Below are 26,269 nucleotides of genomic sequence, written 5' to 3'. Positions count from 1 at the left end.
TTTTGTATAAACATATATTATAAAAAATATTCCTTAGTTTGAACATTGTCAGAAAAGAATACCCAAATTCCTCTGAAACCACTAATTCTATTTAGTTATCCAGTTGCTGTTTTCAATAACATTAGTAAGAAAATACACTTAGTTTTATACTACAATCATATGTCAAGTAACTAGAATAGAATAAATGTTGACATAGATATTAGGTTGAATATTTACATGTTTTTAAAAACAGTGTTCTTTCACTCATTTGAATTAAAAAAATGAAATACTTGGGACGCCTGTTTGGCTCAGTCGGTTAAGCATCTGCCTTCGCTCAGCGGGGAGCCTGCTTCTCCCTCTGCCTGCCACTCCCCCTGCTTGTACTCTCTCTCTGACAAATAAAACCTTTTATAAAAATGAAATACTTAAATCTTACTCTTATTCTCCAAAAATGTTTGGAAACTTTTTTTTTTTTTAAAGATTTATTTATTTTAGAGTGTGTGATGGGGAGGGGCAAAGGGAGAGGAAGAGAGAATCTCAAGCAGACTTCCCACTGAATGCGGAGCCAGACACAGGGCTCCATCTCATGACCCTGAGATCATGACCTGAGTCAAAATCAAGAATCAGACACTTAGGGGCGCCTGGGTGGCTCAGTCGTTAAGCGTCTGCCTTTGGCTCAGGTCATGGTCCCAGGGTCCTGGGATTGAGCCCCGCATTGGGTTCCCTGCTCACTGGGAAGCCTGCCTTTCCCTCTCCCACTCCCCCTGTTTGTGTTCCTGCTCTCACCATATCTCTGTCAAATAGATTAAAAAAACAAAAAACAAAAAGACGCTTAACTGAGCCACCCTAGGCACTGCTGGAAATATTTTTCTAATTTTTAGCAAAGAAATCTATCCCAATGACTTTAGTAATAGTCATTGTAACCAAATGCAATTACTATTTTGTGATCTTAATAGTTCATAGGACTTAAGTATATTTGAAGGTGTGATGAAGTAGCCCCATCTTTCCATTTGGTTATGTGGTTTGAAATCATAGTTCTGACTATTCTCTTAATGAAACCATGAGGTAATGCATTCTTTGGGAAATATATGCTGACAGATGGCAAAAATAATCTTAGGAAATTGTGCTTGACATATTGGTCAGATAACATCTGAACGAGTAACTTTGTGGCTTGGTCATGTAAAAAATATTCACAGAACCTGTCTGAAAGTCCTCATATTTCCAAAAAACAAACAAACAAACAAACAAAAACTTTAAAATGAAGTAGAATAAAGCTAGTAACATCCCAAGATTCTAGTTATATTACCAAACTCCCTGTTGTTAATAAGGTAATGGAACCAAACAGATATGGGAACAAAATTAATTTATACTGACACAATTCTTCTAAGAATGCATACCAGTAATCCTTGGATTTAGAAGGCATAATGAAAGAAGGTACCAATAAAACAAGGCATTTCAAGGCTATGAAAAAGACTTTAAGAAGGAAGACTGTATTCCCAATAATCCAAAGTACTTCCCAGAAGCTTGAATGACCCAAAATAGGATTTTACAAAGATTAAATTGTAATAAAGTGACTGAAAATGAAAGAGAGCAGAAGAAGATCCAGCCAAGAATACTAGTAACCAAGTGTAGTGAATCTTTGGGCACTTTTTCTTAGAAAAAGCCCTATTTACAGTGCTTTTGTTGGCATACATTAAAGTTGTTAGAAGCCCAGTTCCAAGAGAATTACATATATTCCTGGGGCTTGGATTTTCTGCACATCCTTTAGGCATGGAGTTCATCTGGATGGGAACCTCTCAGAGATGAAGGCAAGGCCCTTCTCCGTCTTGATGCAGGAGCACTTTGGAAGGTTGCTGCTACTGCTGCATTGTCCACACTTCCTAGAGGGTGGCATGGCCCTTGAATACTTGTATTCTGATCCATGTTCCTTTGCATCAGGACTGTGTTTCCTCTAATGATGAGTGGATGGAAGTCTCGCAGTGGTGTCAGGGACAGTGGGAGACAGTCCTACGTCTTCAGTCAGGGCCCTCACACCCAAACCCCACCACAACTAACTTTGTTAGCCCCAGTGAAAGCAGCAAAGCTAGGTTTCAGTGGGCTTTTGTGTTCAAATTTTTTTCCAAAATTGTCTGAAAATTTGGGCTCTAATAGTTTTCATATAGCCTTCCTAGTCAGATCCCTGATTTCTGGACACTCAATTGCTGCTTGCAAACTGGCCAATTATTTCCTGAGCTCATTTCTTTTTTTTTTTTTTTTTAAAGATTTTATTTATTTGAGAGCGAGAATGAGAGACAGCACGAGAGGGAGGAGGGTCAGAGGGAGAAGCAGACTCCCTGCCGAGCAGGGAGCCCGATGCAGGACTCGATCCCGGGACTCCAGGATCATGACCTGAGCCAAAGGCAGTCGCTTAACCAACTGAGCCAGCTAGGCGCCCCTGAGCTCATTTCTTATAATACTTTGCTTGACATACAAAGAAAAGTGAGCCCACAGTTATTCTCCTGCCAACCACATCCCCCAGAGTTACAGTCTCAGTGGGCATGTGGTCTGCTTTCCAAGTTATCCAAGGCAAGTTTACCACAGGTTTTGTCACTGTGTAATTAAGGTGTCCATCTTTACAGCTCTGTGATAGATTCCTTTATAATAAGTCTTGACATCCCCCGACTTTTTTATTTTCCAAAGCTCTTTTGACTCTTATATGTTCTTTGCAGCTCTATATGAATTTCAGACTGATCTATTCAATTGCTATGAAAAAGCCTGCTGGGATCAGGAACTGAAGCTGGAGAAGTAGGTGGGGAGGGAGGAGAGGACAGGAGAGGTGGTGGAGCAGGGAGGTCACTAGGCAGTCCTCCTGAAGCCCTGGCCTGGTGGACAGAGCTTGAGGGGTATCTTATTAAGGGTCCGTAAAGAGGACCATGGAGGTCTGTGCAGGGCTGTGATCTGGTCCTTGTGGTTACCTCTGAGTTTGCAGTTGGGTATCTGGTCATGGGTTGCTGTTGGTCAGCAGGGCAGGCAGATGGGAAGAACAGCTGGATCTGGAGGCAGAGGAGGGTGCAGAGTGGGAAGAACAAATACAAATTGGCACCTGCTTGCTTCTCTGCATCTCTTTCTCCTCACCTCTAACCGTGATGACCTTTAGAGCATAAAGTCTGCTGCTTCATTTCACTTTCCAAATCATGTGCAAGTTTCTAACCCAGAACCAAACAGGGAAGAAGGTGAAAAAATGTAGTTCCAACTTAGACTGAGATAGAATAAAACCATTTGCTTTTTCTCTCTGTGTCACCATCTTCATCCAACCAGCCACTAACTCCTCTTGATTCTGCATCATTATTTCTGCATTATAAACCATTCCCTTTTCTGCCATTGCTCTTTTTAGTTTAATCACTCATACATTTTATGTCTGGATTACTGTAGTAGCCTCCTAACTTGTGATTACATCAAATACGGTCATGTAGGTTGTTGCACTGCACAACTTCACAGGTGCCATTCATAGACCAGGCTTAATGGCCCTCCCTAGAGTTGTTCAGGGAACAACATGCAGAACTGTACATAGTTCCATCTCAGGTCTAGCCCCGCTTCCTTCAGTAACTTGGGTCATCCTTTCATTTATTTTTTTAAAGATTTTATTTATTTATTTGACAGAGAGAGAGACAGTGAGAGAGGGAACACGAGCAGGGGGAGTGGGAGAGGGAGAAGCAGGCTTCCCGCTGAGCAGGGAGCCCGATGGGGGGCTCGATCCCAGGACCCTGGGACTATGACCTGAGCCAAAGGCAAATGCTTAACGACTGAGCCACCCAGGTGCCTCTGGGTCATCCTTTTAAAAGGCAAAATGGACCGTATCATTCTCCTGCCTAAAATTGTTGGCCTCCCATGACCTTCAGGGTAAAATTCAAATTCCTTAGCATAGCATACAATCCATTCATGATTAGCAGATGAGCATAGGCTCTGGAATCAGAATTTCTAAGTTGGAATTTTATCTTATCCACTTCTACAATATATGACCTTGGGCAAGTCACTTAATCTTAACTGGGCTTCTGTTTCTTTAATTGTAAAATGCGGGAGGAGGGTGAGACTAGTCCTTTCCTCATCAACTTTTGTCAGCATTCATTGAGTAAAGATATATTCCTTCTATAGTGCAGTCTCTCACCATTGCCAGTGCCCACCCCAACTCTATGTTTGATCTGCACTAAACTCCCATACTAGTTCTTCTCGTTGTGCCCCATCCTGCCTCTGTACCTTTACACATACCTGAATCACCCTTTTTCTCTTCCCCTGGCTAGAACCTCCTTAATTCTACAGGACTCATTGACTCATCAACTCCCTCCTGGCAGCTGCCTCGGATTGCCTCAGCCTCAGTTAGTGACGGTTCCCTTGGGCTGTGTCAGCGTCAGTGCTTGATTATACCACAGTGGATTCTCTTTTTCTCTCTCCCCTGCTATACACTATAGACACTCTTCCCTGATAGACTATAAACTCTAGACCATGTTTTGCTTGAGGGTAGGAACTGTTTTACCTGTCCTTGTATCCTTAGTTCCTAATATAGCACTAAGTTTTTAAGAATGTTTGTCAGCAAGTTCTCAAAAATGTTTATTGAATTAATGTTGAATGATGAGGGCTCTAACAGGTATTGTTTTACTCTATGGAGAGATATACAGATGATGGAATATTTTGGGACAGTGCATAATAGCAAGAGTTTTAGAATTCTGAAGGTTAGTGATTTGGTAGATTTCAAAGTATGTACGTTGCTGTTAAGAATAGAAATTAAAAAAATGGAAATTTTCTTTTTTAAATTTTAATTCAATTAATTAACATGTAATGCATTATTTGCTTCAGGGGTACAGGTCTGTGATTCATCAGTCTTACATAATACCCAGTGCTCATTATAACACATACCCTCCCCAATGTTACTGCATCCCTCCACCCCCCTCCCATCCAGCAACCCTCAGTTTGTTTCCTATGATTAAGAGTCTCTTATGGTTTGTCTCCCTCTCTGCTTTGTCTTGTTTCATTTTTAAGAATGGAAATTTTCTTAACGGAAAGAATGAATAAGGACATTTTTTGGTTAAGGCATTGTTTACTACTATTTGCTCAACATCCATTACTTTAAGACCTCTTACAGATATTGAAACCCACAACTATATGGTCAATTAATCTTCAACAGAGCAGGAAAGAGTATCCAATGGGAAAAAGATAGCCTCCTCAACAAATGGTGTTGGGAAAACTGGACAGCAACATGCAAAAGAATGAAACTGGACCACTTTCTTATACACAAAAATTCAATTCAGACCTAAACGTGAGAAGTGAAACCATAAAAATCCTAGAGAACACAGGCAGTAACCACTTTGACATCAGCTGTAGCAACTTCTTTCTAGATATGTCTCCTGAGGCAAGGGGGAAAAAAGCAAAAATAAACTATTGGGACTTCATAAAAATAAAAAGCTTTTGCACAGTGAAGGAAACAATCAACAAAACTAAAAGGCAACCTATGGAATGGGAGAAGATACTTGCAAATGATATCAGATCAAGGGTTAGTATCCAGAATCTATAAAGAACTTACAAAACTCAACACCCAAAAATGAAAATCCAATTAAAAAATGGGCAGAAGACAAGAGCAGACATTTCTCCAAAGCGGGCATCTAGATGGCCAACAGACACATGAAAATATGCTCAACATCACTGATCATCTGGGAAATACAAATCAAAACTACAATGGGATATCACCTCATACCTGTCAGAATGGCTAAAATCAACAACACAAGAAATAACAGGTATTGGCGAGGATGTGGAGAAAGGGGAACCCTCTTGCACTGTTGATGGGAATGCAAACCGGTGCAGTCACTTGTGGAAAACAGTATTAAGTTTCCTCAAAAAGTTAAAAATAGAACTACCCTATGATCCAGCAATCACACTACTGGTTATTTACTCAAAGAATACAAAAATACTATTTCAAAGAGATACATTTACCCTGATGTTTTTAGTAGCATTATCTACCATAGCCAAATTATGGCGACAGCCCAAGTGTCCATTGATTGATGAATGAATAAAGAAGTGGTGTATATATACAATGGAATATTACTCAGCCATAAAAAGAATGAAATCTTGCCACTTGCAACAACATGGATGGAGCTAGAGAGCATTATGTTAAGTGAAATAAGTCAGCCAGAGAAAGACAAATACCACATGATTTCACTTATATGTGGAGTTTAAGAAACAAAACAATTGAGCAAAGGGGGAAAAAAGAGCGAGGCAAACCAAAAAACAGACTTTTTTTTTTTTAAAGATTTTATTTATTTATTTGAGAGAGAGAGACACAGCGAGAGAGGGAACACAAGCAGGGGGAGTGGGAGAGGGAGAAGCAGGCTTCCCGCTGAGCAGGGAGCCCAATGCGGGGCTCGATCCCAGGACCCTGGGATTATGACTTGAGCCGAAGGCAGACGCTTAACGACTGAGCCACCCAGGCGCCCCCCAAAAACAGACTCTTAACTATAGAGAACAAACTGATGGTTTTCAGAGGGGAGGTGGGTGGGGGATGGGTGAAATAGGTGATGGGGATTAAGGAGTGCACTTGTGATGAACACTGGGTGAAGTATGGATGTGCCAAATCACTATATTGCACACCTGAAATTAATATACAATGTATGTTAAATGGAATTTAAAAAAATTTATTTTAGAGAGAGAGAGCATATGGGTGAGGATGAACGGGTGGGAGGGGGTGAGGAACAGAGGGAGGAGCAGAGGGAGAGGGATAAGCAGACTCCATGCTGAGTGGCTGAGTGCAGAGCCCTAGGTGGGACTTGATCCCATGACCTTTGATCATGACCTGAGTGAAATCAAGAGTCCGATGTTTAACCTTAACCGACTAAGCCTCCCAGGTGCCCCCTAACTGGAATTTAAATAACAAAAATATTATTGAATAATGCATTAAAAGTTCTTTAAAGAGTATTCTGTTTGTCAGTGGTTAATTGTATTATCAAAAAACATAAAGTAGCTATCCTTGGGAAATTATGGACCAAAATCCTGGGAACTACCTGTTAATTCTGAAATGTCTGTATGAGTTCAATCTTTTTTTTTTTTTTTAAGATTTTATTTATTTGAGAGAGAGAGAGCATGAGAGAGAGAGAGAGAGTGAGATCATGAGCAGGGGGGAGGGGTAGAGGGAGAAGCAGATTCCCTGCTGGGCAGGGGGCCCGATGTGGAACTTGATCCCAGGACCCTGGGATCATGACTGGAGCTAAAGGCAGATGCTTAAACTACTGAGCCACTCAGGTGCCCCTCGATCATTTTTTTATTTTTTTTAAAGATTTTATTTATTTATTTGAGAGAGAGAATGAGATAGAGCATGAAAGGGGGGAGGGTCAGAGGGAGAAGCAGACTCCCTGCTGAGCAGGGAGCCCGATGCGGGACTCGATCCCGGGACTCCAGGATCATGACCTGAGCCGAAGGCAGTCGCTTAACCAACTGAGCCACCCAGGCGCCCCCATTTTTTTTTTTTTTAAAGATTTTATTTATTAGCACGAGAGCACAAGCATATGGGTGAGGATGAACCGGTGGGAGGGGGTGAGGAACAGAGGGAGGAGCAGAGGGAGAGGGACAAGCAGATTCCCTGCTGAGCACAGAGCCAGAGGCAGGGGCTTGATTCTAGGACCCTGAGATCATGGCCTGAGCCGAAGTCAGATGCTTAACTGAGCCACCCAGCTGTCCCAAGTTCAATCATTTTAACAGTGGACCTTGCCTTAGCCAGTAGTTTATACCTGATGTTTCTGATGGCAATCTTTTAATAAAGAGAATAAGTAACACTCTGAGGGTTTTTTTTCTTTAAAATTTCAAACTTCCATGTACTGAATATGCTTGAAATAAAGTACATCTGTTAATTTTTTTTTAATTTTTAAATTTCTGGATCAATAATTACTAGGTTTCTTAAAGTTTGAAATAAAAATGTCAGTGCATGGACTAAATATCAGAGGATATTAAATCTAAGCACTTCTGTGGGCTGTAGGTGTTGACCTTTTCCAAAAACCTGTCCTTTCTTCAAATAGGTTCTTGATTTGACATGAGGAAAAGTTTGAATAAATATGGAAATGATCACTCTCAACATCAGTATCATGCTTTGTTAAACTTATGACTCTAACTGCTATCCAATGCATCACAATTGTAAGATTAAAAAGAGTGACTTGCTTAAATATTTTTGCATCTTACAAATGAATAAAAATATGAAAATCTCACTAAAGAAATGGGTAAAGCGCATATCAAAGGAGTCAGAAAAGAAAAAAATTAAAGTGGCCAATAAATATATGGAAAAATTTTAGCCTTACTAGTAACAAAATGCAAACCAACACAATAATGAGATACCATTTTAATCTATTTCAATAGCAAAAGGTGTGAAGAAGTGGGTATTTTCATTCATTGCTGTTGGGAGTGTAGATTTGTAGTCTCTGCAATTTGATAGTGTGTGTGAAAGGCTTTAAAAATGCTTTTAGCTTTGACTTGGGAATCCCACTTGTGGGAATTTGTTCTAGGAAAATAATAGGACAAATGCAGAATGGTATACCTTTAAGCATATTTGTTGCAGCTTTGTTTTTGAAATGGCATTGGGTGGGTAACCTGCTTTTGCCTGGTTTCTGTGTGGAGGGACAGACATTTCTGGAATCCTTCTGGAATCCACTGCATGCTCCTCCCCAGGGGAAGAGGAGCAACTTGCTTGGTTGTGCTCAGGGTTCTGCTGCCTCTGTTCTGGCACTTCGGATCACTCTGCCTGCAGAAAACCTGTCCTCATTGGCTCTCTGCCAAATGCAGCTTTTATGGGGAAGGCCTCCCCACACCGGGGAAGTTTTCCAGCTCTACCTGTGCCTGTCTAGGAAACTCTTGAACTCCAGATACTGTGTTAGGAATCTCATTGGGCTGCACCACTGATGCATGTCCTCCATCCAACTTTTATAAATATATAAAAAATAAGGCTGATATTTTGATTTCTATCTGTCTGACTCCTCTCTAGTGATCAGTTAGTATTGAACCAGGGCTTCCTGACACCCCCAAGAAATAAGAAGAAACAAAATAGAATTTGGATATCCAAAACTTGGGGTTGATTAAAAGGATATGGCTGTAAAGTTGAAAATGATGCAGCAATTCAAAATGATTCTGTTGATGTATATACCGATAAATGAAGAAGATTCTAATATAGCATTTTGCATATGAACACATTTATTATATACGTATGTAGACAGCTCTTTTCCTCTCTCTCTTTCCTCCCCTATATTTTCTAAAGCTTCTGTAACTACATACAAATAGATTAATTGCATTTTTGCCTCTGTATAGGCTGTACTTATGGCTGTGTTTTCCGTGTTTATGGTGGCTGGTGTGTGCTTTCCCTTCTTCTTTTGTTTCACGGGGAGTTTCCCTGATGGGGTGAGCAGGAAATCTGGAATTGGGTCAGCTTTTCCCAGCTGGACCCCTTTGTTACAAAGACACCCCTCACAGGATGCCTGGCCGCTGGTTATCTGTGGCTACTGGCTTCACCCTCCTGCCTTCTCGGCAGAGCCTCACCTGGTCAAAAAGGGGCTCACCTGTGGGCCCAAATGAGGCAATAGTGTCATCTTGTTCCTCTGCTGCCTATTCTGTCTCCTGCTCAGGAAGCTGAAGCTGTTGTCTGAGGAGAACCAGTACCTCAATCATCCTCGTGCTGTTGGGGGTTGGGAGAATTCTCCTACTCACGAGAATAAAACTGTGGATAATACCAATTCCAGGGTGAGATGATGCACAGAATTACCTCTAATTTATGGAGATACCAAAATCATCATTTGTAATGGCTCCTGGGAATTGAATTTTCCAAATAAGTGAAGTTTCTAGATAGCTAACATTTACTCCTTTAAGAGCCTATATTATTTTTCTTTTTCAAGATTTATTTATTTATTTGACAAAGAGAGACACAGCGAAGAGAGGGAACACAAGCAGGGGGAGTGGGAGAGGAAGAAACAGGCTTCCCGCCAAGCAGGGAGCCTGATGTGGGGCTTGATCCCAGGACCCCGGGATCATGACCTGAGCCAAAGGCAGACGCTTAATGACTGAACCACCCAGGCGCCCCTACTATTTTTTTAAATCATTTTTAATGGAAATCTTACTGAAGGGCTTTCAATTTATTTTCATAAACATTCAACATTTTCTTGATGACTCAGTCTCATCCTTATAAAAAAACATTTTATTGTGCTGTAGAATGGTGATGTTCTCTGACTACATTAAACCGTGTAGTCCTGAAGAGCCGCTCCTGGTTGTACTTTTAAGGTCACGCCTGTGTTTTTTAGATGGTTGGCCTACTTCCCCTGCTGAAAACTGTTCCATCGATCGTCTGTGTGCTCTGGTTGAGACCCTGCTATGCTGAATTAGCATTTGGTTCGTAAGGACTCTGATTAGCATTAAGATTTAGTATCTTGTGACAGACACATTTCTGCCGCTGTGAGGCCATTTTCATTTGGTTCTGGGTTTGCTGTTGGGTTTCAGCCACTGTGGTTAAAGTGGTCAGTAATCAGAACTTTGGTTGAATGGGCCATTCTTGTATTTTACAAGATATCCATTCACCTTTTTGACAATCCAATTAAAATTCACATTTTCCTTTACAAACAGGCTTCCTTATAGATTAATGATCACTTACATTATAATTGTAGAAACTGTGGTTCAAACAAATGAAGTCAATATTCTAATCTTGTTTATAATAAAATTGAAATGTTTATGAATTTCAGGTTCTACTCCTGAGGCTGTAAGACTGGAAATCACAAGCTATTTGTAAGAGAATTCTGAGGAGACAATTGAATGATCATATTCATTCATTTTAACTCTATTCAACTTAATTTTTTGAAAGGTTTATTTATTTCCTTGAGAGAGAGAGAGAGTGCACGTGTGTACTGGAGCACACATGAGCTGAAGGAGGGAGTGAGAGAATGAGAGAGAAAGAATCTCAGACTCCCTGCTGAGTGCAGAGCCTGAGGTGGGGCTTGAGATCATGACTTGAGCTGAAACCAAGACTTGGACGCTCAACTGACTGAGCCACTCAGGCGCCCCTCTATTCAACTTAAGAAAGTGATTATTTTATTGGTTTTCCATCACCTAAAGTATGAAGTGCAATTTCTTTAACATTCTGTCAGTTTGGCTACCTAAAAAGCACCCCAAACCTAGTGGTTTAAAAAGAAAGTTTCATTATGTTTTATGATTCTATAGCACAGTGGGCAGCTCTTTTCATCTGAGTCAGCTTGGCTAGAGCTGGGTGGTCTAGGTTTTCCTCAAGTATCTGGGATGGCTGAGATGACTGGGGCCTCTCTCCATGAGATAGATCTTTTATCTCCAAGGGGGGCTAGCCCAGGTGGGTCATACAGTGGCAGAAGGGCTTCCAGCAGCAAGAGAGGGCAAATTCCAAAGCACAGGTAATTTTCAAACTCTGCCTCTGTTACATTTACTGATGTCCCATTGGCCAGACTAAGTCACACTCGCTCTAGTGCATGAGTACAAAGAGTTGTGGGGTCATTACTGCAGTGGTCTATCATAGCATGCTCCAAACTATCATTCTAACCCTGCAGTTCCCAAACTGGCTGAGGTGTTCTGGAACACCTCAGGGGGTGTTGTGGGACATTTAAAAATTTCCAGGGAAGGGTGCCTGGGTGGCTCAGTTGGTTAAGCGACTGCCTTCGGCTCAGGTCATGATCCTGGAGTCCCGGGATCGAGTCCCGCATCGGGCTCCCTGCTCGGCGGGGAGTCTGCTTCTCCCTCTCCCACTCCCCGTTTGTGTTCCCTCTCTCGCTGTGTCTTTCTCTGTCAAATAAATAAATAAAAAAAATCTTAAAAAAAACAAACAAACAAACAAAAAAATTTCCAGGGAAATATAATTATACTCCATGACTGTTGGACATCATGCAAATGATGAGCTAGACGTAGGCCACAGTGTTGACATCATAATGATACATTCCTTTTGGTGCTGTTGTATCTTTGCAAGGCTGGGTTTTTGGTGGTTGCAGTGATAAAAACAAGTACAACATGAAAATTACTGCAGAACAGGGAGTGAGGGTGGTGGTGCCCAATTTGATTCCAAGATTGCAGAAGTGGTACAGTGCCCAGAAGGTGCAGAGATCTCATTATTAAGTAAATGTAGTTATTTAAGGATGAAATAAAATATTTTTGTAAAAGTATATGTGTATTATTATTCAAATTGCTAGGGCACACATACTTACAAAGTTGTTTGGACCTGACTCCTTAGGAAATGAAACTATTAAGTATTTCTTTTGGTCTAGGGACACTGAAAAAATTAACAAGACACTAAGGATGCTGTGAACCGGGAAAGGTCGGAAGCTGCTGTTTTAACCTTATTTGCTACTGCTGAAAAAAGAAAAAAGTCAGGAAGGAAAGTTAATTTTGGGAAAAGGTGAATGGATTCAGTTGTGGAGTTGCTGAGTCTAACGGCCTAGTGGGCTATTCAGGGAAAGGTATAGAGCTGGGATCCAGGCAGGAGGTTTAGAGCAGAGCTAATTCCATCCCTGAATAGTCATGTGCAGGCTCTCTTTCTGATTGCTTTGGATATTGTATAAACTCAAGAATTGCAAAAGAAAAAGGTAGGGTTGTTGAAAGGGAAGGAACCTAAAAACCAAAACTTGAAACTGACCTGCAAAACAAATGTTCTTGGTTTAATGTTTTTGCAAATGTTAAATGGATACATTTGAATTTCCTTCTTACATCATGTTTTATTGCAAAGGTTCTATGGAAGAGCCATGAGGTTTACTATAGTAGAGAAAGAGAAGGTGAACTCTTGACCTCTTAGCCAGGTTGTGCAGATAGGGGGTTTGCTTAATTACTTTATTTCCCATTTAGCACATCACTAGCTGAGCCCAGAAGATCCAGATCTTAGAGGGCCATTCACTGAATACAGAGGACACCCTTATACACACTTAAGGCTTCACAAGATTAGCATCAAGAAGTAGGAGGATATGATGTTAGGAAAGTAAAGACCTCCCTCCCTCATACATGTACATTTTTTGGCCAAGGAGACTGTAGAAAAGGAATAGAAAGAGAAGATAGTGATTTGTGTCTTGTAATTTTCCCCCATAGCTTGGGGGAAATGAGAATAATAATAACAAAGAGGAAAGATATTGCCCATTTCCAAGTTGGGGGCTGTAGAAAGCTCACTTTTGTCCTGTTCACTTGTACCAGCTTGGGGGTATGACCATAACAACTTAGCTATGCACCACAGACAGAAGGAGATCCTCTGGCTTTGTTTTCCTATGCTGCTTCCAATTCCATGTTTCGTAGATGATGTGACTAGAGCCAGTAGGCCTTCCAAGGCACCATCTGCCCACCCTGCCCTGTCAAGGCAGGTGTACAGACAGGCCAGTAGACTGGGTGAGGGTCAGAGTAGTCACTCCACAGTTTGTAGCCAACATAGTAGGGGTGAAGCTTAGCTATGCAGAGGTGTTAGAAGTGTTACTTGGTCCTGACCAAGCAAGAGGCCCCCAGTGAATAATGGTTGTTGTCTTGAGATCAATAGTAACTTCCTAATGCATGCCAATGACCCCCATGAGGCTAGGAGGCTCTTCTCTCAGGGTTGTAAAGACCCATCATGATATTACTTCTCAGATATCCAGATGTCATCTCAGGGAGAGAAACGGGAAGGAGGCAGCTGATGAGGGCCAGCATTGACTACATAATTTTCTGGGCCCAGTGCAAAATAAAAATACAAGCCCCTTGTTCAAAAATTAAGAATTTTAAGGCTGCAACAGCAGAGCATCAAACCAGGTGTGGGGTCCTTCTAAGAGTAGGACTATGCAACTGCACAGGTCTCAGACCTATGAACCTGGCCCTGTTGAGAGCTTCAACATATTTTTCCCCTAGAGATTCTCAACACTGCCCAAAGAGATTGTTGAAATTATGATTGGATTAAATTTAAACTGCATTGGACATATAGTTAATTCTTTCCCCATTAACCAGCAAGTGGGAACCTGGGAGAAATGCCAGATTAGTTTATGGACAATCAAGACATTACTGAGTTGGGTTGAGTTATATTTGTGGCTCTTCTGTAAAGACATCATTTTCTCCTTTTTATAGGAGAAAAGTTTCTGTTTAGAGGTTAAGGGATTGCTCAAGGTCACCCAGGTAATTAGTGGTGAAATAAGATTTAAACCCAGGTATGACCCCAAAATTCAGACATGTTTCAATTCTTCTGATGTCAAACCTAAATCTGAGAAATTGAACTTTAAAGTGAGATTTCTATTGAAATGTACTTATTTTTTGAAGTGCATGAAGAGTATACCTTATCACCAATAGGAATGATACTGTCCCCTAGAGAGCATTTTGGAAAATTGAGGGGTATTTTGGTTGTTTCAGAGGATGCTGGTGGGCCAAGCCTAGGGATATTAGAAAGTTGCAATTTGTAGGACAGTCCTACACAAGGAAGAATTGTTTGATGTTCTGCATAACTTTTTTAAAAATTTAATTTAATTTTATTATGTTAGTTGCCATACAATACATCATTAGTTTTTGATGTAGTGATACATGATTCATTGTTTTCGTATAACACCCAGTGCTCCATGCAGTACGTGCCCTCCTTAATACCCATCACCGGGCTAACCCATCCCTCCATCCCCTGATTTCCCCCCCTTCATTTTTCCCTTCCTTCTCCTAATGTCCTCCATGCTATTCCTTATGTTCCACAAATAAGTGAAACCATATGATAATTGACTTTCTCTTACAACTTGTTTCACTTACCATAATCTCCTCCAGTCCCATCCATGTTGATGTAAAAGTTGGGTATTCATCCTTTCTGATGGCTGAGTAATGTTCCATTGTGTATATGGACCACATCTTCTTTATCCATTCATCTGTTGAAGGGCATCTCAGCTCTTTCCACAGAAAGGGTTTGGTTATTGCGGACATTGCTGCTATGAACATTGGAGTGCATATAGCCCTTCTTTTCACTACCTCTGTGTCTTTGGGGTAAATACCCAGTAGTGCAATTGCTGGGTCATAGGGTAGCTCTATTTTTAATTTTTTGAGGAACCTCCACACTGTTTTCCAAAGTGGCTGTACCAACTTGCATTCCCACCAACAGTGTAAGAGTGTTCCCCTTTCACCACAATCTCTCCAACATTTGTTGTTTCTTGCCTTGTCAATTTTTTGCCATTCTGACTGGTGTAAGGTGGTATCTCAATGTGGTTTTGATTTGAATTTCCCTGGTGGCTAATGATGATGAACATTTTTTCATGTGTCTGTAAGCCACTTGTGTGTCTTCTTTGGAGAAGTGTCTATTCATGTCTTCTGTCCATTTTTTGACTTGATTATTTGTTTTTTGGGTGTTGAGTTTGAGAAGTTCTTTATAGATCTTGGATATCAGCCCTTTACCTGTAATGCCATTTGTGAATATCTTCTCCCATTCTGTGGGTTGCCTCTTTGTTTAGTTGACTGTTTCCATTGCTGTGCAGAAGCTTTTTATCTTGATGAAGTCCCAAAAGTTCATTTTTGCTTTTGTTTCACTAGCCTTTGGAGATGTATCTTGAAAGAAGTTGCTGTGGGCAATGTCAAAGAGGTTACTGCCTATGTTCTCCTCTAGGATTTTGATGGATTCCTGTCTCACATTGAGGTCTTTCATCCATTTTGAGTTTATCTTTGTGTATGGTGTTAGAGAATGGTTGAGTTTCATTCTTCTGTATATAGCTGTCTAATTTTCCCAGCACCATTATTGAAGAGACTGTCTTTTTTCCATTGCATATTTTTTCCTGCTTTGTCGAAGATTATTTGACCATAGAGTTGAGGGTCCATATCTGGGCTCTCTATTCTATTCCATTGGTCTATCTGTCTGTTTTTGTGGCAGTACCATGCTGTCTTGGTGATGACTGCTTTGTAATATAGCTTGAAATCAGGCGATATGATGCCCCCAGCTTTGTTTTTCTTTTTCAACATTTTCTTGGTGATTCAGGGGTCTTTTCTGATTCCATACAAATTTTAGGATTGTTTGTTCTAACACTTTGAAAAAAGTCATTGGAATTTTGATCGGGATGGCACTGAAGGTATAGATTGCTCTGGGAAGCATAGACATTTTAACAATGTTTATTCTTCCGATCCATGAGCATGGAATGTTTTTCCATCTTTTTGTGTCTTCTTCAATTTCTTTCATGAGTGTTCTGTAGTTCCTAGAGTATAGATATTTTACCTCTTTGATTAGGTTTATTCCGAGGTATCTTACAGTTTTTGGTGCTATTATAAATGGAATCGTTTCTCTAATTTCTCTTTCTACAGTTGCATTGTTAGTGTATAAGAAAGCAACTGATTTCTGTGCATTGATTTTGTATCCTGCCACATTACTGAACTGCTGTATGAGTTCTAGTAATTTGGGGGTGGAGCCTTTTGGATTTTCCACATAAAGTATCATGTCATCTGCGAAGAGAGAGAGTTTGACTTCTTTGCCAATTTGAATACCTTTTATTTCTTTCTGTTATCTGATTGCTGTTGCTAGGACTTCTAGTACTATGTTGAACAATAGTGGCAAGAGAGGGCATCCTTGTTGTGTTCCTGATCTTAAGGGAAAGGCTCTCAGCTTCTCCCCATTGAGGATGATATTCCCTGTGGGTTTCATTCCTCTGCATAACTTTTGATTGCCTCACCTGTCACTTGGGTAGGTGAAAACCTGTTTATAATTATGAGTCTAGAACCTAATAACATTTTACATTACCTTATCTTTTGCTTGGTTTAAAAATAGGCTGAATTTTCCATAACTAAAACAACTATAAATGGAAGGAAGAGTATATTTGATTTGTTTCAAACTTTATCAAGAGTTGTTCCGCATTTTGGAAAACCACATTGCCCAATGGCCATGCTGCTTTTGGCATTTGGATCATCAATACAACACACCTTAATTTGTTAGTAGATGTCAACTTCCCATAGATTTCACATGTAGATGCATTGACTGCTTCTCCTTTGTGTTATAGTCAGGGCATTTTTTGGTTTTGTTTAAAAGTTGTATGTGTAGGTAGGTTACAATTTTGTATGGATTTCATTTTAGGACTGTATAAGGGCAATGAAAAATATTTGCTATAGAAAGGGGTGAGTCTAACAGTTTGAGAACCACTGAGGTGGGAGACATGAGTATTTGGAATCAGTAAAGAGCAGAGTTATTTTTGCAAAAAACCTTAGAGTTTTTGACTTTCCCTGAAGGGCTTATTGGCTGTGAGGGCAATAGCACTGAGCCTGGTGTGAAAGAGTTATTAAATCTTTTAAGAGACTATATTCTGTGTGTTAGGCACAGAATCAAGATATCTGACCTAATTTACCCAAGGAATAGGGTTTTTCAGGTGACCTCCTTTTTTTTTTTTAAGTTAATTTTTGTCCTCTTGGCTGGACAAAGTTGTCCTTTTCATTTAAGGGAATGACCTTGGCAGGAAGAAAAGAGAAAAACTCTTTTGACTCAGGTTTATTTTTTTCCTCTTGGGAAAAATAACTCTTTGAAGGTAAAATATCTGTGAGACACAACCCTGTGTCTAGAATGCTTTTCCCTTTGACATCAGCATGGCTCACTCCACCTATTTCAAGTCTTTACTCAAATCTCACCTTCTCAAGAAGGCTTGTCCTGATCACCCTATTTAATATTGAAACCTGCCTCTCAACCTCTACCCAGGCACTTCCATTCCCTTTACTGAGCTCTACTTTTTCCTCATAATGCCATTGAATTTCTAATAAACCATATAATTTACTTAGATATTATATTTATTGTTTCTGATCTGTCTTTCTCTACTAGAATAGCAACTTAAAAAGGACAGGATATTGCTTTTCCACTCACATCTTTAGAGTCTTGAGTTCTTGGCATATAGGAGGTATGTACTTTGTAAATATTTATGGAATGAATGTATGATTCACCCATTGAGGCTGAGGACATTGCTGATCTAATCACATCAGGGTTTTCCTAGCAAGAAAGAAGGGAGAAGAGCTATTGAATGGGCAGTTAACAATATCTGATGTGGATTCTAAAATGTCCGGCTGCACATTGGGGAAAATTGGATTATGGACTAATCGAGGAGTATTTAAGTCTTTTCCCAAATCTGGTATGCAAATTAAATGGGAGCTACATTTGATTTCCCAAACTTGTTTTATTTTTTATTTTTATTTATTTATTTATTTATTTTTTTATTCTTATGTTAATCCCCATACATTACAACATTAGTTTTAGATGAACTGTTCCATGATTCATTGTTTGTGCACAACACCCAGTGCTCCATGCAGAATGTGCCCTCCTCAATACCCACCACCAGGCTAACCCATCCTCCCACCCCCCTCCCCTCTAGAACCCTGTTTGTTTTTCAGAGTCCTTCGTCTCTCATGGTTCGTCTACCCCTCCGATTTCCCCCGCTTCATTCTTCCCCTCCCGCTACCTTCTTCTTCTTCTTTTTTTTTTTTCTTAACATATATTGCATTATTTGTTTCAGAGGTACAGATCTGAGATTCAACAGTCTTGCACAATTCACAGCGCTTACCAGAGCACATACCCTACCCAGTGTCTATCACCCAGTCCCCCCATCCCTCCCACCCCACCCCCCACTCCAACAACACTCAGTTTGTTTCCTGCGATTAAGAATTCCTCATATCAGTGAGATCATATGATACATGTCTTTCTCTTTTTGACTTATTTCACTCAACATAATACCCTCCAGTTCCATCCACGTCGTTGCAAATGGCAAGATCTCATTCCTTTTGATGGCTGCATAATATTCCATTGTATATATATACCACATCTTCTTTATCCATTCATCTGTCGATTGACATCTTGGCTCTTTCCACAGTTTGGCTATTGTGGACATTGCTGCTATAAACATCGGGGTGCACGTACCCCTTCGGATCCCTACTTTTGTATCTTTGGGGTAAATACCCAGTAGTGCAATTGCTGGATCATATGGTAGCTCTATTTTCAACTTTTTGAGGAACCTCCATACAGTTTTCCAGAGTGGCTGCACCAGTTTGCATTCCCACCAACAGTGTAGGAGGGTTCCCCTTTCTCCGCATCCCCGCCAACATCTGTCGTTTCCTGACTTGTTAATTTTAGCCATTCTGACTGGTGTGAGGTGGTATCTCATTGAGGTTTTGATTTGGATTTCCCTGATGCCGAGCGATATTGAGCACTTTTTCATGTGTCTGTTGGCCATTTGGATGTCTTCTTTGGAAAAATGTCTGTTCATGTCTTCTGCCCATTTCTTGTTTGGATTCTTTGTTCTTTGGGTGTTGAGTTTGATGAGTTCTTTATAGATTTTGGATACTAGCCCTTTATCTGATATGTCATTTGCAAATATCTTCTCCCATTCTGTCGGTTGTCTTTTGGTTTTGTTGACTGTTTCCTTTGCTTTGCAAAAGCTTTTTATCTTGATGAAGTCCCAATAGTTCATTTTTGCCCTTGCTTCCCTTGCCTTTGGCGATGTTTCTAGGAAGAAGTTGCTTTGGCTGAGGTCAAAGAGTTTGCTGCCTGTGTTCTCCTTTAGGATTTTGATGGACTCCTGTCTCACATTGAGGTCTTTCAACCATTTGGAGTCTATTTTTGTGTGTGGTGTAAGGAAATGGTCCAGTTTCATTCTTCTGCATGTGTCTATCCAATTTTCCCAACACCATTTGTTGAAGAGACTGTCTTTGTTCCATTGGACATTCTTTCCTGCTTTGTCGAAGATTAGTTGACCATAGAGTTGAGGGTCCATTTCTGGGCTCTCTATTCTGTTCCATTGATCTATGTGTCTGTTTTTGTGCCAGTACCATGCTGTCTTGATGATGACAGCTTTGTAATAGAGCTTGAAGTCCGGAATTGTGATGCCACCGGCTTTGCTTTTCTTTTTCAATATTCCTCTGGCTATGCGGGGTCTTTTCTGGTTCCATACAAATTTTAGGATTATTTGTTCCATTTCTTTGAAAAAAGTGGATGGTATTTTGATGGGGATTGCATTGAATGTGTAGATTGCTCTAGGTAGCATTGACATCTTCACAATATTTGTTCTTCCAATCCATGAGCATGGCACGTTTTTCCATTTCTTTGTGTCTTCCTCAATTTCTTTCATGAGTATTTTATAGTTTTCTGAGTACAGATTCTTTGCCTCTTTGGTTAGATTTATTCCTAGGTATCTTATGGTTTTGGGTGCAATTGTAAATGGGATCGACTCCTTAATTTCTCTTTCTTCTGTCTTGTTGTTGGTGTATAGGAATGCCACTGACTTCTGTGCATTGATTTTATATCCTGCCACTTTACTGAATTCCTGTATGAGTTCTAGCAGTTTTGGGGTGGAGTCTTTTGGGTTTTCCACATAAAGTATCATATCATCTGCAAAGAGTGAGAGTTTGACTTCTTCTTTGCCAATTTGGATGCCTTTGATTTCTTTTTGTTGTCTGATTGCTGTGGCTAGGACTTCCAATACTGTGTTGAATAGCAGTGGTGATAGTGGACATCGCTGCCGCGTTCCTGACCTTAGGGGGAAAGCTCTCAGTTTTTCCCCATTGAGAATAATATTTGCTGTAGGTTTTTCATAGATGGCTTTTATGATATTGGGGTATGTACCCTCTATCCCTATACTCTGAAGAGTTTTGATCAAGAAAGGATGCTGTACTTTGTCAAAAGCTTTTTCTGCATCTATTGAGAGGATCATATGATTCTTGTTCTTTCTTTTGTTAATGTATTGTATCACATTGATTAATTTGTGGATGTTGAACCAACCTTGCGGCCCAGGGATAAATCCCACTTTGTCATGGTGAATAATCCTTTTAATGTACTGTTGGATCCTATTGACTAGTATTTTGATGAGAATTTTTGCATCCATGTTCATCAGGGATATTGGTCTGTAATTCTCCTTTTTGATGGGGTCTTTGTCTGGTTTTGGGATCAAGGTAATGGTGGCCTCATAAAACGAATTTGGAAGTTTTCTTTCCATTTCTATTTTTTGGAAGAGTTTCAGAAGAATAGGTATTAATTCTTCTTTAAATATTTGGTAGAATTCCCCTGGGAAGCCATCTGGCCCTGGGTTTTTGTTTGTTGGGAGATTTTTGATGACTGCTTCAATTTCCTTAGTGGCTATAGGTCTGTTCAGGTTTTCTATTTCTTCCTGGTTCAGTTTTGGTAGTTGATACATCTCTAGGAATGCATCCATCTCTTCCAGGTTATCTAATTTGCTGGCATAGAGTTGCTCATAATATGTTCTTATAATTGTTTGTATTTCTTTGGTGTTGGTTGTGATCTCTCCTCTTTCATTCATGATTTTGTTGATTTGGGTCATTTCTCTTTTCTTTTTGATAAGTCTGGCCAGGGGTTTATCAATCTTGTTAATTCTTTCAAAGAACCAGCTCCTAGTTTCGTTGATCTGTTCTACTGTTCTTTTGGTTTCTAGTTCATTGATTTCTGCTCTGATCTTTATTATTTCTCTTCTCCTGCTGGGTTTAGGCTTTATTTGCTGTTCTTTCTCCAGCTCCTTTAGTTGTAGGGTTAGGTTGTGTACTTGAGACCTTTCTTGTTTCTTGAGAAAGGATTGTATTGCTATATACTTGCATCTTAGGACTGCCTTTGCTGCATCCCAAAGATTTTGAACAGTTGTGTTTTCATTTTCATTTGTTTCCATGAATTTTTTAAAATTCTTCTTTAATTTCCTGGTTGACCCATTCATTCTTTAGTAGGATGCCCTTTAGCCTCCGTGTATTTGAGTTCTTTCTGACTTTCCTCTTGTGGTTGAGTTCTAGTTTCAAAGCATTGTGGTCTGAAAATTGGCAGGGAATGATCCCAATCTTTTGGTACCGGTTGAGACCTGATTTATGACCTAGGTTGTGATCAATTCTGGAGAATGTTCCATGGGCACTAGAGAAGAATGTGTATCCCGTTGCTTTGGGATGGAATGTTCTGAATATATCTGTGAAGTCCATGTGGTCCAGCGTGTCATTTAAAGTCTTTATTTCCTTGTTGATCTTTTGCTTAGATGATCTGTCCATTTCAGTGAGGGGGATGTTAAAGTCCCCCACTATTATTGAATTGTTGTCAATGTGTTTCTTTGCTTTTGTTATTAATTGCCTTATATAATTGGCTGCTCCCATGATAGGGGCATAGATATTTACAATTGTTAGGTCTTCTTGTTGGATAGATCCTTTAAGTAGGATATAGTGTCCTTCCTCATCTCTTATTACAGTCTTTTGTTTAAAATCTAATTTGTCTGATATAAGGATTGCCACCCCAGCTTTCTTTTGGTGTCCATTAGCATGGTAAATGGTTTTCCACCCCCTCACTTTCAATCTGGGGGTGTCTTTGGGTCTAAAATGAGTCTCTTGCAGACAGCATATCGATGGGTCTTGTTTTTTAATCCAGTCTGATAGCCTGTGTCTTTTGATTGGGGCATTTAGCCCATTTACCTTCAGGGTAACTATTGAAAGTTATGAATTTAGTGACATTGTATTGCCTGTAAGGTGACTGTTTCTGTATATTGTCTCTATTCCTTTCTGGTCTATGTTGTTTTTAGGCTCTCTCTTTGCTTAGAGGACCCCTTTCAATATTTCTTGTAGGGCTGGTTTTGTGTTTGCAAATTCCTTTAGTTTTTGTTTGTCCTGGAAGCTTTTTATCTCTCCTTCAATTTTCAATGACAGCCTAGCTGGATAGAGTATTCTTGGCTGCATATTTTTCTCATTTAGTGCTCTGAATATATCCTGCCAGTCCTTTCTGGCCTGCCAGGTCTCTGTGGATAGGTCTGTTGCCAGTTTAATGTTTCTACCATTGTAGGTTACATATCGCTTCTCCCGAGCTGCTTTCAGGATTTTCTCTTTGTTTCTGAGACTCGTAAGTTTTACTATTAGATGTCGGGGTGTTGACCTGTTTTTATTGATTTTGAGAGGGGTTCTCTGTGCCTCCTGGATTTTGATGCCTGTTTCCTTCCCCAAATTAGGGAAGTTCTGTGCTATAATTTGCTCCAATATACCTTCTGCCCCTCTCTCTCTTTCTTCTTCTTCTGAGATCCCAATTATTTTAATGTTGTTTCGTCTTATGGTATTGCTTATCTCTCAAATTCTGCCCTTGTCATCCAGTAGTTGTTTATCTCTCTTTTTCTCAGCTTCTTTATTTTCCATCATTTGGTCTTCTATATCACTGATTCTGTCTTCTGCCTCCTTTATTCTAGCAGTTAGCACCCCCATTTTTGATTGCACCTCATTAATAGCCTTTTTGATTTCAACTTGGTTAGATTTTAGTTCTTTTATTTCTCCATAAAGGGTTTCTCTAATAACTTCCATGCTTTTTTCAAGCCCAGCCAGTATCTTTAAAGTGATGATTCTGAACTCGTACTAATGTCCGTATTGAGTAGGTCCCTGGCAATCGGTACTACTGCTTGTTCTTTTTGTTGAGGTGATTTTTTCCGTCTTGTCATTTTGTGCAGAGGAGAACAGATTAATGAGAGAACAAAATGCTAACAGGGTAACAATATCCCCAGAAAATATACTCTAAACAAATCAGAAAAAACCTGAAGCCAGGGGAAAAGAAAGGGAAAGAAAGAAAAAAGAAAAAGAAAAAAAAAAAAAAAAGAAAAAGATAAAAACAAAAACAGAACAAAACAAAGGAAAAAACCCTGAATATGATCAAATATGATCAGGCTGGTGCATAGATCAGTGCCACACACTAGATTTTGGATGTATTTTGGTCTGTTAGAAGAAAGTGCCTCCCAAAATTTTAAAGAAGGAAAAACTTATGTATGTACAAAAATAAGGGTTGATATGATGAAGGGATGGAATATGACTGTAAAGATGAAAATTATAAAACATTTTATAGAAGGAATTGATAAGTTGTTTGAAAAAAGGAAGAAGAGGATTTAAAAAAAAAGAAAAACAAACGGGGAGAGAATGTGATCAGGCAGGAGAGTAGAACAAAACCATACACTAGAGATTTAGGGTATATTTTGATCTGTTAGAAGAAACTATTTCAAAATTTTAAGGAGACAAAAACTTATATATATATGCCAAAAATAAGGGTAACAACTCTGAAGGGATAGAATATGACTCTAAAAATGAAAAATAAAAATGTTTTTTAAAAAAGGGATTGATAAGATGTTGGTTGAAAAAGGGAAAAAGAAAAATTCAAAAAAGAAAAAAAAGACAGTTAAAAAAAAATTAACTTTGAAAGACTAAGGAATTATGGTAAAAAAAAGCCATGGATTCTATGTGCATTACTCCCCCAGCGCTGGAGTTCTGCTGTTCTCATTGATCAGTAAACTTGGTCTTGGCTGGCTGTTCTTGCTGATCTTCTGGGGGAGGGGCCTGTTGCCGTGGTTCCCAAATGTCTTTGCCAGAGGCGGAATTGCCCCACCCATGCCCGGTCCGGGCTAAGTAATCTGCTCAGGTTTGCTCTCAGGGGCTTTTGTTCCCTGCAAGCTTTCCGTAGAGCTTTGGAGGCCAAGAGTGAAAATGGTGGCCTCCCAATCTCCGCCCTGGAGGAGCCGAGAGCTTGGGGCCCTGCTCCTCAGTGCGCCCCCAGAGAAAAGCCGTAAGTCACTCCCGTCTCCCCAGTCTCTGGCCACACTCCATGCTCACCGACCTGTGACTGAGCATTTCTATCTCTGGCACCCGATCCTGTGTGGAATCTACAAACCCAGCAGATCCCTGCAGTGTGCTCCTGCGCCGCTCCTCCCTGGAGAGGAAGGGGAGTCTCCCCGGATCTGCCGCTTGTTGGGTCCCTGCTGGAGGAGCAGTGACCCGACTGTGCCGCGGATCACAGTTTATGACAACCCGGAGCTGAGATCCTGAGCCTCGGCTCCATCTCTGCAGCTGGCTTCCCTGCTCCAATACCTGGGAGCTCTGCCACACTCAGGCACCCCCGGTCTTTCTTTGACCCCGAGAGTCCTGAGACCACACTGTCCCACGAGGGTTCCACCCCCCAGCTTAGCCACTGGAGCGACGTCCCTCAGCGGAGCAGACTTCTAAAAGTTCCGATTTTGTGCTCAGGGGCTCTATCACTTGCCAGAAGTGGCTGACGGAGGCCCCCTCCCCCGCCGTCTATCCTCCCGAATATCGCCTCGGATTCACTTCTCGGCAGGTCCTCCGTTCCAGAAAGTGGTCGCTTTTCTGTTCAGAGAGTTGTTGCTATTCTTTTCTTCGATCTCCTGTTGAGTTTGGAGGTGTTCAGAATGGTTTGATCCCTATCCAGCTGAATTCCTGAGACCAGACGAAATCCAGGTCTCCTACTCCTCTGCCATCGTTTTATTATTATTTTTTGAGAGAGCAAGAGAGAGGGGGAGGGGCAGATTTTTAAAAGATTTTTATTCATTTATTTGTCAGAGAGAGAAACAGAGAGAGAGAGGGAGAGAACTAACACAAGCAGAGGGAGAAGCAGGCTCCCCTCTGAGCAAGAAGCCCGATATGGAACTTGATTCCAGGCCGCTGGGATCATGACCTGAGCCTAAGACAGACGCTTAGCTGACTGAGCCACCCAGGCATCACAGGAAGAGAAAGAATCTTAAGCAGACTCTACACACAGCACAGAGCCTGATGCAGGGCTGGACCCCAGGAACCTGGGATCATGACTTGAGCCAAAGGCAGATGCTTAATGGACTGAGTCACCCAGGTGCCCCTACAGTGTAGTTTTTAAAAGTCAGTGGCCAGGGGCACCTGGGTGGCTCAGTCCATTAAGCATCTGCCTTTGGCTCAAATCATGATCCCAGCGTCCTGGGATCGAGCCCCACATAAGGCTCTCTGATCAGCAGGGAGTCTGCTTCTCGCGCTCCCCCTGCTTATGCTTGTTTGCTCTCTCTCTCTCTGTCAAATAAATAAATAAGATCTTATAAATAAAAGTCGATGACCAAAGTGTTTCTGAGTACTCCTAATGGAGTCTGATAAAATGAAGTGCAAAGAGATCACTTAGCAAAATGAATAAATATATAAACAAACACATTAGGTAAGTAATTAAGGGAGGGGAGATACTGACTAACAACTAAAAGGTCAGAGGTAGGTCTACCTCTAGGTAGAGCTGGAGATCCAGGAGTTCATCTATCATTTGAACTCTGTCTTCATTACTTAGCTTGTTTTTCTTTGTATTTTCTTCACTCCCAGGAGGGGTCTCCACATTATTTCTTCTTAGAAGCTCCATGTTTACATCTTACCAAATTAGCAACTCCTCTCCGTGGTAAGAATAGAATTCTGGAGAAAAACTAACACAGGAAGAGAAAGACACATTGCTAATCTTCCAGAATGTAAATTTTGTCATAAAGTAAACAATTTCAGAACACTGTGACTTGCTAAATTGGCTTTTAGTGACACTTCTTTTGAATGCATTCACAATGCTGCTTTATTTTGTGTC

The 26,269-nt window shown here is 40.5% G+C and overlaps 1 protein-coding gene and 1 pseudogene across 2 annotated transcripts in view; one reads left to right on the top strand and one right to left on the bottom strand.

Moving 5' to 3' along the window:
• The window catches only part of GIPC2 (GIPC PDZ domain containing family member 2), a 346,096-nt gene that overhangs the window by 102,062 nt on the left and 217,765 nt on the right, over positions 1-26,269 (top strand). The gene's annotated exons all lie outside the window — the stretch shown is intronic.
• LOC123860331 (E3 ubiquitin-protein ligase RNFT1-like) lies at positions 929-1,760 on the bottom strand (annotated as a pseudogene).

This window comes from Mirounga angustirostris, unplaced genomic scaffold, assembly GCF_029215605.1.
Source record: "Mirounga angustirostris isolate CCGP_5_RB_7025 unplaced genomic scaffold, mMirAng1.0.hap1 SCAF_4, whole genome shotgun sequence".
Classification (NCBI taxonomy): domain Eukaryota; kingdom Metazoa; phylum Chordata; class Mammalia; order Carnivora; family Phocidae; genus Mirounga; species Mirounga angustirostris.
Note: the sequence above shows the minus strand (reverse complement) of the source record. Positions and strands in the feature narration are given on the sequence as shown.